This window comes from Miscanthus floridulus, chromosome 16 (assembly GCF_019320115.1).
Source record: "Miscanthus floridulus cultivar M001 chromosome 16, ASM1932011v1, whole genome shotgun sequence".
Lineage (NCBI taxonomy): Eukaryota > Viridiplantae > Streptophyta > Magnoliopsida > Poales > Poaceae > Miscanthus > Miscanthus floridulus.
In genome coordinates, this window is record NC_089595.1 from 87,618,374 (window position 1) to 87,636,534 (window position 18,161).

Sequence of the window (18,161 nt, forward strand, 5' to 3'; positions counted from 1 at the left end):
ATCACGACTACCGAAAACTTTTACCGAGGCGGGCAAAACTAATTTTTCGAGGCGGGCATCACAACCGTCTCGGCAGAAAAGTCACGGTAAATCAGGCATTTACCGAAACGGTTGAAATGCCCGCCTCGATAAATCAAATTAAAAAAGAAAAAAGCCGCAGCCCAATTGGGCCTAGATCTAGTCTCTGTCGGTGCGGGACTCATAGGATACCTCGCAAGGAAGGGAGAAGAACTAGCCTGACTAGGATTCTTCCCCTGTAATCTTAGTAGTAGTATTATCCTGTAATCCTACTAGGAACTCTCATTGTAAACCGACTAGGACTCTGGCCTCCTGACTATATAAAGGAGGGCAGGGCTCCTTATATCGGGAGATCAGAACAACAATTAAACAACCCAACACTTTACGATCAATCCAACGCAAAGGCTAACGCCGACTGGACGTAGGGCTATTACTCGATCAAAGATCGAGGGTCCGAACCAGGATAAATCGACTGTCTCTTGCGTTACCATCGAGTTCTGCACACGCTGAAGTCCGAATATACTGCCCCGAGTACCCTCGTGGTAGGCTATCGGTGGTCAAACATCGACAGCTGGCGCGCCAGGTAGGGGCTTTCGGCGACTTTGCATCCGAGAGCTCAATGGACCTCGACAACATGATCTTCTCGAAGGGATCAATCTTCATCTTCGGTTCATGGATCTGCGACGCAGGCGACGATGGCCAACTCCAAGGCCGTCTCCTCGAAGATTCGAATCATCATCAGGACTCTTTCATTTCGACGACAACGACAGATCAACTTGCTGAAAGATTTGCGCAGCTCATAATGTCCAATCCAGCTCGGATTCCGCGACTTCACGCATCCGATTCAGACTCAAGTTCCGTTTCCGAGACAAAGTCTTATCCGAGTTCCTTCGGAAAACCAAGTTCTTTTCTGACAAAGCTTCGGAGCATGACGTCAACCTGTCAAGAATACTACTCGGAGTACACCCAGAGTACTTCAAAGAAGTCGGGTCCTCTTCCGTTCAGACTCCACAACATGGCGACGTTTAATCAAACATGGCCTGAAGGATTCCTCGATCCGGTGCTCGGAATGCCACTGAAGGGAGCCCAGAAAGGTCTCGTTCTAACTATAACTTCTCAAGACTGCATCGTTCACTGGCCGGGTACCATTCCTAAGGATGACGGCACCCAACTAGTCGACGATACGACGACAAAAACTCTACCCTACCAAGAGGGAGATTTGATCTATGACCTTGAAACATCTACTGAAGTTATCAACAGCTCTGGCAGTACAGAAATCAACAACGATGACAGAACGACTCACGCTAGAGAAGTATTCATGATTCGCCGTCCTCGATCACCATTGATCCCCCCAGAAGTACCTGACGTGAGGTCTTCAGATGAATCCGAATCCAACATATCACCATTTATCCAGGGGCACGATGGTGAGACTGAGAGTCAGAGGCAAGCGAGAGAAAGAAAGAACAAATTAAAACAAGGACGTCAACGCCGTGCTAAGCAGCGAAAGGACACTTGGATCAAATATGAATCAGACCTAGCCGAGTACAATAGAAGAAAATCAGAACGAGAGGTTGAAGAAGGATGAGCAGCAAACACACCCTACGATAAAATCCGAGAAGCACTAGAAGAACTCAGGGCGACCTCATATCCCAATGAAAAACAAGAACAGCTCCAAAATTTTCTCCGATCAACAGTCCTTAAAATGCACGACGGAAAAGCAACATCTCATGAACAGGAAGATCAAAATCAAAGGAAGTCCGCTTTCGAAAGACTTGGACCAAGTGGAAGTCACAATAGAGAGAGTTGAAGAAATCACAGTTAGAACAACCGAGTCGAGCAACCAAGAAAGGCCAGAAGCAAAGCACCTACTCGGACAGTCACGTAGAACTACTCTCACCAAGACGACAGTTGGCAAGAAGGGGGCACAGAATCAGAATATACGGAAGCCAGAACGCATGATAGATTCCCCTGTTTTGCGAACAGACTTGCTTCAATACGACTACCTCACAAGTTCAAGCCGTCCAACCACTCCAAGTATGATGGCAAGACCGAACCAAAGCAATGGCTCAGGATTTACTCACAATCGATTGAATTGGCTGGAGGAGATGATGACATCAAAACCTTGTTCTTTCCCATGGCCCTAGAAACCATGCCACTCCAATGGTTTGACAAATTGAATCCAGGATCAATCAGAAATTGGGAAGACTTGCAAAGAGCTTTCTGTGAAAATTTCGTGGGAATTATTACACATCCAATCACCCACGCAGAGTTAAAAGGACTCAAGCAGAAAGGAGGTGAAAGTCTCAGAAATTACTATCGATGATTTGGCGAACTACGAGCTCAAGTATATGACATCACACAACGAGAAGTAATCGAAGCCTTCTCTCACGGAATCATGGCTAGGTGGCAATTTCAAGACTTCTGCAAAGAAAACCCAAGAAACAATGAAGAATTCAGAAGAACAGTAGAAAAGATGATTACTGTAGAGGAGAAGACACGAGAAAGATTCCCGGATAGAAACAATAGAGACAATCCAAATAGGCAAATTCCTCGAAATAGCAGACATCAGGAGAGAAAGCGTGGTCCAGACAACACAGTAGCAATGGCTGACAAATCAAAGAAATTTACCAAGCCCAGAAGATATGACGACATTGAGAACATGCATTGCCCCTTGCACCCCAACAGAAAGCACACCATCGGAAATTGCTACACCTTCAACAAAAGATACACTAGAAAAGATAGCAAGGGAAACAATAAAGAAGACAATCTGAAAAAAGGAGACAACCTTGAAGACAAGGGATTCCAAAAATCTAGGGGAACAGTGGCGGTAATCTTTGCTGGGGTTTCAGATTCCAGAAGCAAACATCAAGAAAAACTAGCGTTACGAACCATCATGGCAGCAGAACCTGCTACACCAAGATATCTCAATTGGTCAGAGTATCCAATCCAATTTTCAAGAGAAGACCAATGGACCAGCATAGGAAACGCAGGCCATTACCCACTGGTTCTAGATCCAACCATTGCCGGTATGACCGTTACAAAAGTACTAATCGACGGAGGAGCCAGACTCAACATCATTTTTTCAGAAACTCTAAGGAAGATGGGACTACAACTCGCCGGGATGATCACACCAACAAGCACACCTTTTTATGGCATAGTACTCGGCAAGGCAGCAATGCCACTTGGACAAATCACTCTACCGGTTACCTTTGGAACTCCCTCAAACTACCGTACAGAGTTCATCAAGTTTGAAGTCGCAGACTTCGATTCATCATATCACGCAATCCTCGGGCGCCCGGCACTAGCAAAATTTATGGCAACACCGTATTATCCGTACCTGTTGCTTAAGATGCCAGGGCCAAACGGTGTTCTTTCTCTTCGGAGTGATTTAAAGCACGCATTTGACTGTGATGTTCAGGCTATTCAAATCACAGCAAGAGCACAAGCAAACGATGGAAGAAAAGAAATAGCCACTATTGCTGTGGAAATGAGTCAAGAAGAACTAGAGATACCGGCTAAAAAGCCAAGCATCCTAGCACCACCAAAAGAAGCCGACGTCAAGCAAATCGACCTGGGCACCAGTGATCCCTCAAAAATGGCAATCATCAGTGCACACCTATCAGCAAAATAGGAACTCGCGCTCACCAACTTTCTTCGGGACAACAAAAATATCTTCGCTTGGAAGCCGGCCGACATGCCAGGGGTCCCAAGAGAGTTGGCTGAGTACAGAATTGATATCAATGAAGGCTCCAGGCCTGTAAAACAACGACTACGACGATTCTCTCCCGATAAGAAGGCAGCAATTAAAAAGGAAATTACAAAACTAATGGCAGCCAGATTCATCCGAGAAATCCTTCATCTAGATTGGCTAGCAAACCCAGTTCTAGTATAAAAAAAGAATACAGACGAGTGGCGCATGTGTGTCGACTACACAGATCTCAATAAACACTACCCGAAAGATCCATTTGAGCTACCACGCATTGATCAGATAGTTGATTCAACAGCAGGATCTGCCCTATTATCCTTTCTGGACTGCTATTCCGGATATCACCAGATCGCATTAAAAGAATAGGACCAAAGCAAGACATCTTTCATCACTCCGTTCGGCACCTATTGCTACAAGACCATGTCGTTTGGACTCAAGAATGCTGGAGCCACTTACCAAAGAGCTATCCAAACATGCCTTGGTGATCAGATCGGCGAAAACATAGAAGCATACATGGATGACATGGTTGTAAAAACAAAGAACCCGGATGCACTGATTGAAGACTTAAAACAAACCTTCGAGAATCTAAAAAGATGGAGGTGGAAATTGAACCCAAACAAGTGTGTATTCGGAGTTCCTTTAGGACAACTACTCAGATTCTTGGTCAGTCATCATGGAATCGAAGCAAGCACCAAGCAAATTCGAGCCATAACAGAGACGGGCCCTCCTTGAAGCGTCAAAGATGTACAAAAACTAACAGGCTGCATGGCGGCACTCAATCGTTTTATTTCAAGACTCGGCGAAAAAGGGTTACCTTTCTTTAAATTGCTAAAGAAGACAGACAAGTTTGAGTGGACAAAAGAAGCTAATGAAGCTTTCAAGAAACTTAAGGCATACCTCACATCCTCACCAGTCCTAACACCACCAAAGAAAGACGAAGACATGATGCTATACATTGCGACAACTTCTACTATAGTCAGCACGACAATAGTAGTGGAAAGAGAAGAAGGGCGCGTGTATAAAGTACAACGCCTAATATACTACATTAGCGAAGTACTGTCAGAATAAAAAATCTGGTACCCGCATGTGCAAAACTACCATACGCCCTACTGATCACTTCACGCAAGCTTCGTCACTATTTTGAAAGCCACAAGATTACCGTGGTGACAGATTTCCCACTCGGAGACATCTTACACAACAGAGATGCAACAGGGCACATATCTAAGTGGGCGGTTGAACTCGGTGCTCTCAACATCGATTTCACCCCACGGAAAGCGATTAAATCTCAAGCCCTTGCTGATTTTGTTGCTGAATGGACAGAAATTCAACAACCCATACCAAGCACCATCCTTGATCATTGGAAGATGTACTTTGACGGCTCACTCAAGCTAGGTGGAGCCGGTGCAGGCGTCCTCCTAATTTCTCCAGACGGAAAACAACTCAAGTATGTCCTTCAGATATTATGGCAAGATACCAACAATGAAGCAGAATACGAAGCTCTCATCCACGGGTTACGAGTGGCAATTACCCTCGGAATCAAGCGATTACTCGTATACGGTGATTCGGCAGTAGTCATCAACCAAGTCAACAAAGATTGGGATTGCACCAAAGAAAACATGGGTGCTTACTGTGCTGAAATCCAAAACTCGAAAAACATTTCCGAGGATTAGAAATTCTACATGTCCTACGGGATTCTAATATTGCGGCAGACATCCTCGCCAAGCTTAGATCAGACAGGGCGAAGGTCCCACCCGGTGTATTCATAGAAGAGCTATCAGCTCCCTCTATCAAACAACCCGGTGAGATAACCCCTGAAATCTCAGCTAAAGACAACCAGATCTTGGTAATCACCACTTCATGGACCCAGGTTTTTATTGATTACATGAAAGAGAATAAATTGCCAGCAGAAAAATAGGAAGCCACACGAGTTATCCATAGAAGCAAGAATTACGTCCTAGTAGGAGACAAGCTCTACAGAAGAGCCGCATCATCAGGAGTACTCCTAAAATGCGTCTCATTTGAAGAAGGCAAACAAATCCTAGACGAAATACACTCAGGTTGCTGTGAAAATCACGTCGCTTCAAGAACACTAGTCGACAAAGCATTTCACACTGGTTTCTACTAGCCAACCGCTTTGAAAGACGCAGAAGAACTCGTCAGAAGATGCAAAAGTTGTTAGATGTTTGCAAGACAGGCTCATGTGCCAGCCCACAACCTCATCTGCATACCACCTGCTTGGCCATTCTCCTGCTGGGGGCTAGATCAAGTAGGACCTCTCAAGAAAGCAAAGGGCGGTTTCGAGTACATCTTTGTAGCAATTGACAAGTTCATCAAGTGGATCGAGTACAAACCACTCGCAAAATATAGCGCAGCCAAAGCAGTCGAGTTCATCCAAGACATTATGCACCGCTTCGGCATGCCCAATCGAATCATCATAGATTTGGGTTCTCCCTTCACAGCTATAGAATTCAAAAGTTGGGCACAGGATTGTGGCTTCAGCATAGATTACGCATCAGTCGCACATCTAGAAGCCAACGGACAGGTAGAAAGGGCTAATGGACTCATACTAGCCGGATTGAAACCAAGACTGTATGAAGAACTAGTAGACTATGGGTCAAAATGGATTGAAGAATTACCCAAGGTTGTATGGGGGCTATAGACTCAAATAAGCAGAGCCACCGGATACTTACCTTTCTTCCTGGTGTACGGATCAGAAGCCATACTACCCGCAGACTTGATCTGGACGTCACCAAGGATAGAGCAATATGATGAAGGAGAAGCAGAACACACCCGAAGATTAGAACTCGACAGTACAGAAGAAGTTAGAGTAAACGCTACCCTGCAATCAGCAAGATACCTCCAAGGACTAAGGCGTCACTACAACAAAAATACACAGTCTCGATCATTACAAGTCAGAGACCTAGTACTAAGAAGAATACAAAAAACCGACGGACACCACAAACTACTCAGTTCATGGGAAGGTCCTTTTATCATCACAAAAGTCATCGGACCAGGCACATACAAGCTCATAACTGAAGACGGAAAAGAAGTCAACAACACATGGCACATCAGTCAGCTACGAAGATTCTACGCATGAAAACAACTCAATAGAAAATATGTATACAAGACACAAGAGATCAACGTTCATGATCAACAAAGATAGCGCTCACCAAAAACATATGTATCATTGTGACACATCAATATTCAAGATCAATAAAGATGATTCTCTCGACAAACGTATGTCTCATCATGGCTTTCTCTGAGTTGTTTCTTAAATGCAAAATGGCTGAAAAGACGCCTGAGCATCCCGGCCGAGAGCAAAATAGCTGAAAAGACGCTTGAGCCCGCCGATGAGGGTAGCTAACAAGCTAAAACCTAAAATAAAATGCAAAATGGCTGAAAAGATGCCTGAGCATCCTGGCCGAGAGCAAAATAGCTAAAAAGACGCTTGAGCCCGCCGATGAGGGTAGCTAACAAGCTAACACCTGAAATAAAATGCAAAATGGCTAAAAAGACACCTGAGCATCCCGGCCGAGAGCAAAATAGCTAAAAAGACGCTTGAGCCCGCCGATGAGGGTAGCTAACAAGCTAAAACCCGAAATAAAATGCAAAATGGCTGAAAAGATGCCTGAGCATCCCGACCGAGAGCAAAATAGCTGAAAAGACGCTTGAGCCCGCCGATGAGGGTAGCTAACAAGCTAACACCCAAAATAAAAAGCAAAATGACTGAAAATACGCCTGAGCATCCTGGCCAAAGCAAAATAGCTGAAAAGATGTTTGAGCCCACCGATGAGGGTAGCTAACAAGCTAACACCCAAAACAAAAAGAAAAACAACTGAAACTAAGCCTGAGCATAGACCACATCAATTTCAAGACAAGACCCTCTAGCTACTTATTCCAAATAGCAAGAGGCTCGGGGGCTACACTAGAGATACCCAAGAACGCAAAGATCTATGTATAACGAGTTGTTTACATGGCAAAAAGGAAGACCAGACAAGCACTCAACAGATCAAGAAAGGTTGCAACACAAAGATCTATATATAACGAGTTGTTTACATGGGCAGAAAAGTACATCATCAGACAAGCACTCGACAGATCAAGAAAGGTTGTCAACACAAAGATCTATATATAACGAGTTGTTTACATGGGCAGAAAAGTACTCGACAAGACAAGCACTCGACAGATCAACAAAGGCTGTCAACACAAAGATCTATATATAACGAGTTGTTTACATGGGCAGAAAAGTACTCGACAAATTAAGAAAATTTGTCAAGATAGCGCGCAGAATTGTTTACAAGGCAAAGACAAAAGCAAGACAAAGTACTTAGCAAGTCTAGTAACTCTGACCAATTGGACAAATCATCCGAGGAATAAGCAAGGCATCCAGGCAAAGAAGACATCGACAAAAAATCTTCATTCAAAAAGAAGTATAATGTCATATTACAAGGCACGAGCATAAAGGTCAAATACATCAAGCCTCATCATCAGGAGAAAAGATAACAATATTATGATTATCTACAATTCTACTAGCTAAGTCTTCAACTTTAGGCTCCATCCTCTCAACGGCATCAATATATTCTTGACTATCAGCTTCCTCTGCTATCTTGGACAAAGGAGCCGTTGGAGCAAGAACCCGGACCTGGGCCAGGACATTCTTGGTACATAGTTGGGCGCACCTCTTTACAAACTCTTAGAAACGAGTCAGAATTCGAGGAATTAACTGTGCCCAAGATTGCCCATCATCCGCTGGAGTTTAGAGAACATCGGCTACTGAACGAAAGGATTTCCACAAAGCTTTCCAATTTTTAGTAGTCGTCACCAACTTGCCAAACAAGTCTTCAATAGTTTTTTGGGCCTGCACAAGATCTCTATTAGCTCCACGCCTAATCAACTTAGCAAGCGCAAGTTCCTCCTCAGCATGAGTAATTACCTCCTCAGCCTTGTTGTGACTCGTACGAACAAGAGTCTTCATTTCTTCAACGCCCTCCGAGAGCTTCTGCTTTTCAAACCGGAGAGCTGGACAAGACAACAAACAACAAGTCAGCAGAAAGGAGAATTTGAATGCAGAAGGAAACAAAAAGAACCTGCAATACTGTTGCACTCCTTCTTCATGGCCTCCAAGTTCTTTTGAGCCTCCTGGAAAGCAGCATCCCTTTGCTTCTCGGTCTCAACAACCCAGGCATGAAGAGATTTTTCCTCCTCCTGATGCGTTTGACGCTCAGCCTCCATCTTGGCCTGGAGGAGGTCAAGGTCAGCTTTCAGGGTGCTCACTTCGGAAGACAACTTTTTTTCGTTTTCAGACAAGAAAAAGAAACTGGTATGATCATGAGAGAAGGACTGAGCAAAAAGAGACAAAGAAAAACAAGGCATAAGGACAGAAGAAAAGTGAACATCCAAAGAAGGAATGGTGGAAAAACTTACCTGGAGCTTTTCTCCAAAAGAAGTCATAAGGGTCGATAAGCTTCCCCAGGCAGCAGTTAACTTTGATAGTCGATGAGTGGCATCAAACTGCTGCACCACATCGTCAGCAAAAGGTGGACCACCAGAGGCAAGAGAAGGAGAAGGAGAAGGAGAAGGAGAAGCCGGCCGAGGCAAAGAAGGCATGGCCAGAGCAATCTCCCAGGAAGCTAAGGCCAATCCCTAAGAAGGACCCACCGCTATGGCCACCGTCACCTCTGGGGCAACCAAGTCAGCAGCGGCACCGTCGCCAGAAAGCTTCGTCGCCCCCACAACCACTTCACCGATAGTGCGCTGTGAGTCCTGAGGCTTAGTACTCGATGGCACAACAGAGGGCTAGCAAGAAGTCGACGGAGAAACAAGAGAAGACGAAGGCCTGAAAGTTGATAAAAGAACTCACCAATGAGATCCAGAGAAAAGGAGAACAGAAGCAAAGAGACGAAGCCAGAATCCACTCACCCAGCCACCTTCTTCTTCGCAAAACAAAAAGAAGACCTCGCTGGAGGAACCACAGCAGCAAAAACGTCCCCGCCACTAGGCGGTAGGAGCGGTATAGTAGGTACTAGAGCTACAGAAGAACTTGGCACCAGAGCCATAGAAGAACCCGGTGTAGGAGCCTCAGAAGAACTGGTACCCGACGACCGCTTACTACAAAAAGATCAAGACCAAAGTCAAAACAAAGGGGAGGGATTCAAGTGCAGGGAAATAAGAAAACAACTCACCGCCGCATAAGGGGCACATCATCATCCTCTTCTTCCTCAGTCTCGACCAAGGCCACCAAAGCGCCAGCTAAAAAAGGAACAAAAGTACTTGGTTCAAGACAAAAACAAGAAGATAAAGGGACAGAGTGTATTAATATGCTCACCTAGGAGCATGCTAGCTACAACTGGAGTACCTGGATGAGTACTTGGCTGGCGAGACTTTTTGGAAGAAGGTAAACCAGATGAAGGACCATCCGCCCGCCCCCTCTTCGAGACACTATGAGGACCTCAAGGGACTGGACGAGGAACATATTCTTCATATACATCAACAAATCCAGAAGAAACTCCAGGAAACACTGTGGTGATTGGGAACTTACTAGTTATAGAAGCCCCAGCAAGGTTCTCCCCAGTATTCACCACGGCAGGGAGGACATCAAGAGAGATCAGGTCAATAAAGTTGCGCCCCAATCCCTACAAAAAGAATAAAATGACAAGACAAGGAAAATTAAGCAAAAACAGATACAGCAAAAGAAATACAGAAAGTACCCGTGCGAAGAAAAGATGACTTACAGCTAGGGGCGAGTTGTTGGTGGAGAACTCAGAAACAGTAAGCGGGACAATGCTTGCTCCTTTCAGCATCTTCTAGAGACGCTCGAGTACCTCCTCGTTAGTCAACTCAAGGGCTGGGACCATGCGCGAAGGATCCTCAGCCCCAGAGTACTTGAAGCCAAGGTGGTCTCGCTCCTTCAGAGGCTGAACACGACGATGAAGAAAGCTTGAGACAATACCGAAGCTGGTCAAGCCCTGCTGTTTCAAGATACTTATCCTATCAAGAAATGGCTAGATTGCCTAAACCTCAGCCATCGTCACAGGGTTCTTATCCCATCGGTCATTAACCAAGGGACCAGATCCAGAGTGGACAGTGAGAGAAGGGATCAGATTGGCGGCATAAAACCAGTCGGCACGCCAATCCCTTACAGAATCAACCAGGTCATAGTCAAAGAACTTGCTCTTAAGACCCTGGTGAAATTGAATCCCGTAGCCACCAAGAACACTGGTGTCTTCGCGGCGGGGTTGGGGTTTTAGGCAAAAGAAGTAACGAAAGAGAGAAAGGGAAGGGGGAATTCCAAGGAAAGTTTCACAAAGATGAACAAAGACAAAAAGGTGAAGGACTACATTAGGAGCAAGATGATTCAGGCAAATCCCAAAATAGTTAAGAAATTGATGAAGAAAGGCGGAGGCAGGAAGGCAAAGTCTAGCACGAATGAAGGAGACGAAAAGAACGATCTCACCAGGACCTGGAGCAGGGACTTGATGCTTGCCTAGAACTCTCCATTCAGCAATGGCCTTGCTCTGGATCAAACCATCACTGACAAATTCTCGAAGCTAATCTTCGGTCGTCGTCGGAGCCAGCCAAGACTTCTAGGCAGCCCACATGGCCACGAACTCCTGGTTCTCAATCATAGAAAGGGATGATTCCTCGTCCACGAAGGTTGCCTAGGACTTGCTCGCGGCCTTCTTCTTACCCATGTACTAACGGAGGCAAAAAGCAACTAGGGGAAGAGAAAGCTTGGACGGCGGCGCTAAGATGGCGGCAGCAATGGCGACGGCAGATTTCTGAGAGCTAGGGTTTCAAGGCAAAAGATGGACAGTAAAGAAAAAGAAGATGAAAGGTCTTTAAATAGATTTTACAGCGATAAAAACGGCCCACCAGGCCCGTTAAAGCATGGTGTGAGAACGCAACGGTCCATTTACTGACACAGCTAAAATGACGGAGGGCACAAATCCACACAACGGTACAATTCAATGGACAGATTTTAGACTTATTCATCCAGCACTACGATGGAGTTATCAGATTACTACAAAAAACAACCCGTCAACCATGAAGAAAAGAAGGGCTACCTCACAAGGAACATAAGAACTCGGTTCTTATGGAAAGAACTTAGGAATCTCATGAACAACCAGGACTACAGTAGAAAAATAAATGACAACTCAGAAGACAAGATTCTTTCCATTACAAGGGACTTCAAAAATAGAAGATTACAAATCTGACAAGACCCAACGAACTCGGTACCACGAAAAGCAAAGTAGCAAAGAGGAACCCAGACACGGCTAGGCTCTGGAATGACTACGTGTCCCAAATTGCTACTCGGAAGGACAAACCGCCATCGGCTATACTGTTTTCTTCAAAGGATGGACGTAGTGCATCCAAGGCGGAAATCAGCAGCACGGCGGGACAACATGGAGGAGAGAAGGCCAGCAGGCATCTGTCTACCCAAGACCAATGTGATGCTGGATATGGTGTTGATCTGCACCGAACAGTCTCAGGATAGGGGATGAGGATCAACCCAGAACTGCCAGATGAAGGAACGAAGCCACATCACAAGACTTCCTCCAACTACCGCCACGTGCATCCTGGTACAATGCTGCTGCGGGATTAGCCTACCTCTAATCCCTATCACAAGACTTCCTCCAGCTACGACAAGACACACAGAAACTACAAAACATGCCCGGGGGCTGCTCTACTTCGCAAACTACCATGTTCATGACCACAAAGGTTTCAACAGAATGTTCAATGAATGAAAACAAGCACTCCGAGAGGGTATTTATAGATCGAAGGAGCGGTGCACATGGACTAGGAGTACCAACAAAACAAGCCTAATAAAGGACACAGTGAAAAGACAGGGCTCAATAATGGAAGACTCAGGCGAGAGGGAACAATACTCGAAGATGAGCATATTTGGAAGAATATACCAACACAGTACAACCCGTGAACAAAAGGCATTTACACTCAACCACCACCATACAACTACATCTGACAATAGCAGACTACCAAAGAATACGCCAAGACTCTGCATCCAAGTTCTTCCTAAACAAAACAACCCATATATATGCTCGGGGGCTGCAAAAGGAGAGGTATACAGTTCTGTCGAACAACTCAGATTCAAGACCCTCCAACTTTTTGTTCTAAATAGCAAGAGGCTCGGGGGCTACACTCAATGAGTGCACTTTTTTCTTCAAAAAGCGTACATCACTCAGAAAACTTCTTCAATACAGACGACTTCAAGGCCACAAAATAAAAAGAACCGGACATAGCTATATCCGAGCTCTTTCCGACAAAAAGAACCCGAACACAGCTAAATCAGAGCTCTTTTCAACAAGGAAGCCGGGGAACCTTTCAACAAAGAATCAGGAAGATTTCAAGAAAAGACCCTCAAGCTCCTTGTGCCAAACAACAAGAGGCTCGGGGGCTACATCCAAATGGGGGTACTTTTTTCTACAAAAAGGTACACACCACACGAAGATCTCACGAAGCGCTACACGGTTTCGCTCAAGAAAGCACTCGAACGATGCTTGTTCCTACTCGACAAGACTTGAAGGAACAAGACGAGGCTTCCAGAACTCAACCATGAAGTGCTTGGGGGCTTATCGGTGTGGGACCCATGGGATACCCCGCAAGGAAGGGAGAAGAACTAGCCTGACTAGGATTCTTCTCCTATAATCTTAGTAGTAGTATTATCCTGTAATCCTACTAGGAACTCTCATTATAAATCAACTAGGACTCTGGCCTCCTGACTATATAAAGGAGGGCAGGGCTCCTTGAATCGGGAGATCAGAACAACAATTGAACAACCCAACACTTTACGATCAATCCAACGCAAAGGCTAACGCCGACTGGACGTAGGGCTATTACTCGATCAAAGATCAAGGGTCCAAACCAGGATAAATCGACTGTCTCTTGCGTTACCATCGAGTTCTACACACACTAAAGCCCGAACATACTGCCCCGGGTACCCCCGTGGCAGGCTATCGGTGGTCAAACATCGATAGCCTCCCTGCCGCCACCCCTATATGCTCCCCGCCGCTGCCCCTACGCTCCCCGCCACCCGATCCATAGCTGGGGAAGCCAGATCTAGCCTCCACGTGCTCCCCGCTGCTTGATCCGTAGTTGGGGAAGCTGAATCCGATGAGCTAGGGGAGGGAGAGGGAGGTCGCACCGCCAGATCTGCTTCGCTCACCGGAGGGAGAGGGAGGCCACACCGCCGGATCTGCTCTGGTGAGGGACCGATCCTCCCTAGATCTGAGAGAGAGAGAGAGAGAGAGGATGAGGGCATACCTCTTCGGATCCACACCGCCGGCCAGGGAGGGAGCAGAGGCATGCCGGCCCTCTGTGTGGGGGGAGGAGCTAAGGGCACCATGGGGAGAGAGAGGGACGGACGACGCCGCTGTGGGAAGAGAGAGGGAGAGAGTGGAGGGAGGGGGCGGCGGGATGAGCAGAGACATCAGGCTGAGGGGGGCTTTAGGTTGAGGGACAGAGAGACGGCTGAGTGAGAGAAACCCTAGCTCCCCTCTGTATATATATAAACCCGTTGGATATGGGCTTTTTCTGGGCCTCAAGAATATTAACCGAGGCGGGCTTATAAGTGGCCCGTGCCTCCAAAAATGGAGGTATTTTTGGAGGCTCACCTCTGTAAATTGATTTTGCAAGGTGGTTGATTGTAACCGCCTCAGTTTATAAAAAGCACCCGCCTCAGTTAATGCCAGGCATTAAAGGTGGTTGAAATTTCTGCCCGCCTTTAAGCCCCTATGCCAAACGCCTCGCAAAATCTTTTTTATAGTAGTGAATTTGTGCCTTCTAATTTCTAGAAATTATAGCAACATAGTTCTTTGTTTCCCATGGATGTTCTAACAGGTTTTGTACTGATCAATAGTATTGAATGTTTCTTATTTTTCTATTGAGTTGTATTTTGTTGGACTGATGCTTCTCCAGAAAGGTCTGGAGCAAGATTATAGCCTATGGCTTCTGTTAAACTAGGCCTTCATGCCTTCAACGAGCGCTTAGATTATAGCGCTATGCCTTTTGTCAGACAAAGGGCCTATTTGGATTCCAACTGCTAAAAATTAGCACTATATTTGAATGCAAATTAGAAGCATCAAACATAACTAATTGTTGCATAAGCGATGATTAATTGGCAAGACGAATCTATTAATCTTAATTAGACCATGATTAGCCCATATGGTGCTACAATAAACATGGGCTAATCATAGACTAATTAGGATTAATAGATTTGTCTCACCAATTAGTCACCGCTTATGTAATTATTTTTTAAATTAGTTCACGTTTAGTAGTTCTAATTAGCATCCAAACATAGTGCTAATTTTTAGCAAATGGGTTCCAAACATGCCCTAAACATCCACCTTGTTTATAGGCTTTCTCTATGAACCACCATCAACGGATATTTTGTGTAGACATGGAGACTAGAGCACCCAACCATCGTGTCACATTGAGCTAAGCCTCAAGGTCTTGTTCGTTTCTTCCCCAAACCAGGAGGATTGGAGGGGATTAAGAGAGATTGACTTGTAGGGGATTAAACTCCTTTCATCCCCTCTAACCCCCTTCGTTTGGGATAAAACGAACAAGACCTAAGCGTCCATCATGGCCCAAGAGAGACTCAACCATAATGGTAAAGCAGCCTGAGACCATAGTGGGGGACGAAAAAAAGTTGCGGAGTGGATGGTGGTGAGGATGGAAGAAAGAAAATATGTGTCCGGTATGTACTGGGAGTCTAACAACTTGGATTGGGTCTCAACTCAATTCTATCAAATCCCTTCTTCCTGTAACAAGTGCACTTCTAACATTCAAAATTTATCCAAAAATAAATGCACATCTAATTATGGGACAATCTAACTCTAGTAGCCTTTCTCTACTTTCTCTATTCCCAAAGTCTAGTTGTTAGAATACAGTACCCCTAGTTACACGCAATAACTCTAAAAAGTACAATTGACCATTGATGTGGGGGTATGGCCCCCGATGCCCACAAGATAAGACATGGGCCATACAACCAAAGGTGGGCCCAGCCCATAAGATCAAGATGTGTGGCGTACGACACTGGTCGGCGTGCACCGCAAGACTACAAGAAGATATTGTAATACTAAATAGGATATTTTTCTTGTAACCCTACCCCACCAGAGTATATAAGGAGGGGCAGGAGTCCCCTAGAAGAGATATTGAATCTGATACACAATCAATACAAAATAATAGAGCACATGATATAGGGTGTTACATCAAGCTGACGGTCTGAACCTGTATAAATCTTGTGTCTTGTGTCTCTGTTACCATCTGGCTCATATCATGGGTATACCCCTCGGTAGACTGTTGACCAGATTTCATCGACAGTGGCGCGCCAGGTAGGGGGTGTGCGTGCTGATTCCATTGTGAATCAGATGGCTTGCCTCATGATCAACTTGACGTTCTCGGTGGGATCGACCTTCGATCTTGTATGGGGATTTCTTCATCAACTTCATCGACCAACAAGTCACCGAGACTAGGTGGAGTCCTCAATGTGGTGTAGCGGCATCCGTGATTCAATCTGTGTTGATAGAATATTGTCGGTAGTCCTCCGAGGGGTATCCCACGAAGGTAGATTGATCGGCAGAGGAGTGTGGGATCAAGAACAAGGAGGCAACAGAGACACACGAGTTAGATAGGTTCAGGCTATTAGTATGACGTAATACCCTACTCCTATGGTCTATTGGTTTGTATTAGCTATCGTATGATATTACGTGAATTTGGAGGGGGTCCCTGCCCGCCTTATATAGTCCAGGGAGCAGGGTTACAAGTCGGTTAGATCTGAGAGATAACCAGAAAGTAATAACTGATTACAGGAATCTTGGGATCATACATATCCTAACAGATCTCGTAGTATCTTCAGGATATCTTCTAGATGTCTTGCGGAAGGCGCTGACCAGAGTCGTGCCCCGCAAGGCTTCATCTTATGGGCTAGGACACCCCTGAGGGCGCAACCCATGTGGTTTGCCATGGGTATCTAGGGTCATACCCCCCACAGCTAGTCCTCGAGCGCCTTGTACCCATAGTGCAACGCCGTCTTGAGCTTGTCCAGGCAGGTGCGAACGAAGCCGAGCAGTCGAACTCATGGTCTGACCACCATGATGAGTTGCCGAGCAGTTGTGAGCAGTTGCTGAGCAGCATATACTATCATCGAGCAGCTCAAACCGTAGCCGAGTAGCATAACCCAAGTATAGCTTGCCATAAGGGTGTAAGGAGCTCAAGTTTAGAACCGAAAATTTCTTCGCAGTGGAACAAGTGTGCCCACTTAGAGTCCGACCACGAGAAAAGGCGATAGTCTTCTTCAACTTCAAGAGGCATGGAGTCTTTCGAAATAAAGCAAGCACATTCACCGTGAGGTGAAGTGTGCCCACTTAGTCCCTGAGCCTGACAGTAGATGACATAGTCTTGTGGTGCCAGGGTCCAAAGTAGAAGAATAGTAAAAGACCAGCCGAGCAGGTAGCCAGTTCTCGAGCGAAGCCCTGAAATGAGAGAGAGCACATTCACCGCAAGGTGAAGTGTGCCCACTTAGTGAGAAAGCCTGACAGTAGATGACGTAGTCACGTGGTGCCGGGGTTAGAAATAGAAAAATAATAAAAAGACCAGCTGAGCAGGCAGCCAGTCCCCGAGCCGTTTACAGAGATATCTGAAAAAACCCAATCATGGAGAAAAAACTAGAGTAACGGCTATACAGTAACTGTTACCGAGCCACAATAAATGGCGGAGAAGTCAACGATTATTCGGCGAGTGATAACTAACAGTAGCGATAAATGAGCAACGTGGGCTGTGGTTGAGTGAAAGCCCAGGTTACGGCCCATTAAGCCCCATCGGAGAATTTAGAGGGGCGCAAATCGTGGGAACGGTTCCCCAAAAACCCTCGAATGCAAAAGGGTGGGGAAAGTGCTTTATAACTATGCCGCCACATCCTTCGCTCCTACCTTTGCCATTCCATTTACATCCTCAATCCTTGTGTTTCCAAATTCGCATCCACATTTGCTTCCGCCGCCAAACCCCAATCGCATCTGAGAGATGGCGCCGAAGAAGGGAGCTACCAAATCAAAGAAAACAAGCCCCAAGAAGGCGAGCACCGGCGCCTGACGTGATGAAGTGTGGGTGTCATCGCGAACAGGAGAGGCAAAGGTTAACCAATTGGTGGAGGCTGGCATTCTTCCTGACCGTGCTACCGCCGGATGGCGGCCGGCCCTCGGTGAGTCCTTCCCAATGCCTCATACCGATGAAGTGGTGGTATTCGAGGATTATTTCTAGCGCAGGTTGGGATTTCCTATTCATCCATTCTTGAGGGATTTGTTGGAGTTCTGGGTGGTTAGTCTGTGCAACCTCCATCCCAATACCATTCTGCACATCTCAATCTTCATCCATTTCTATGAGGCATATCTCGGAATCCTCCCCCACTTTGACCTCTTTCGTCACC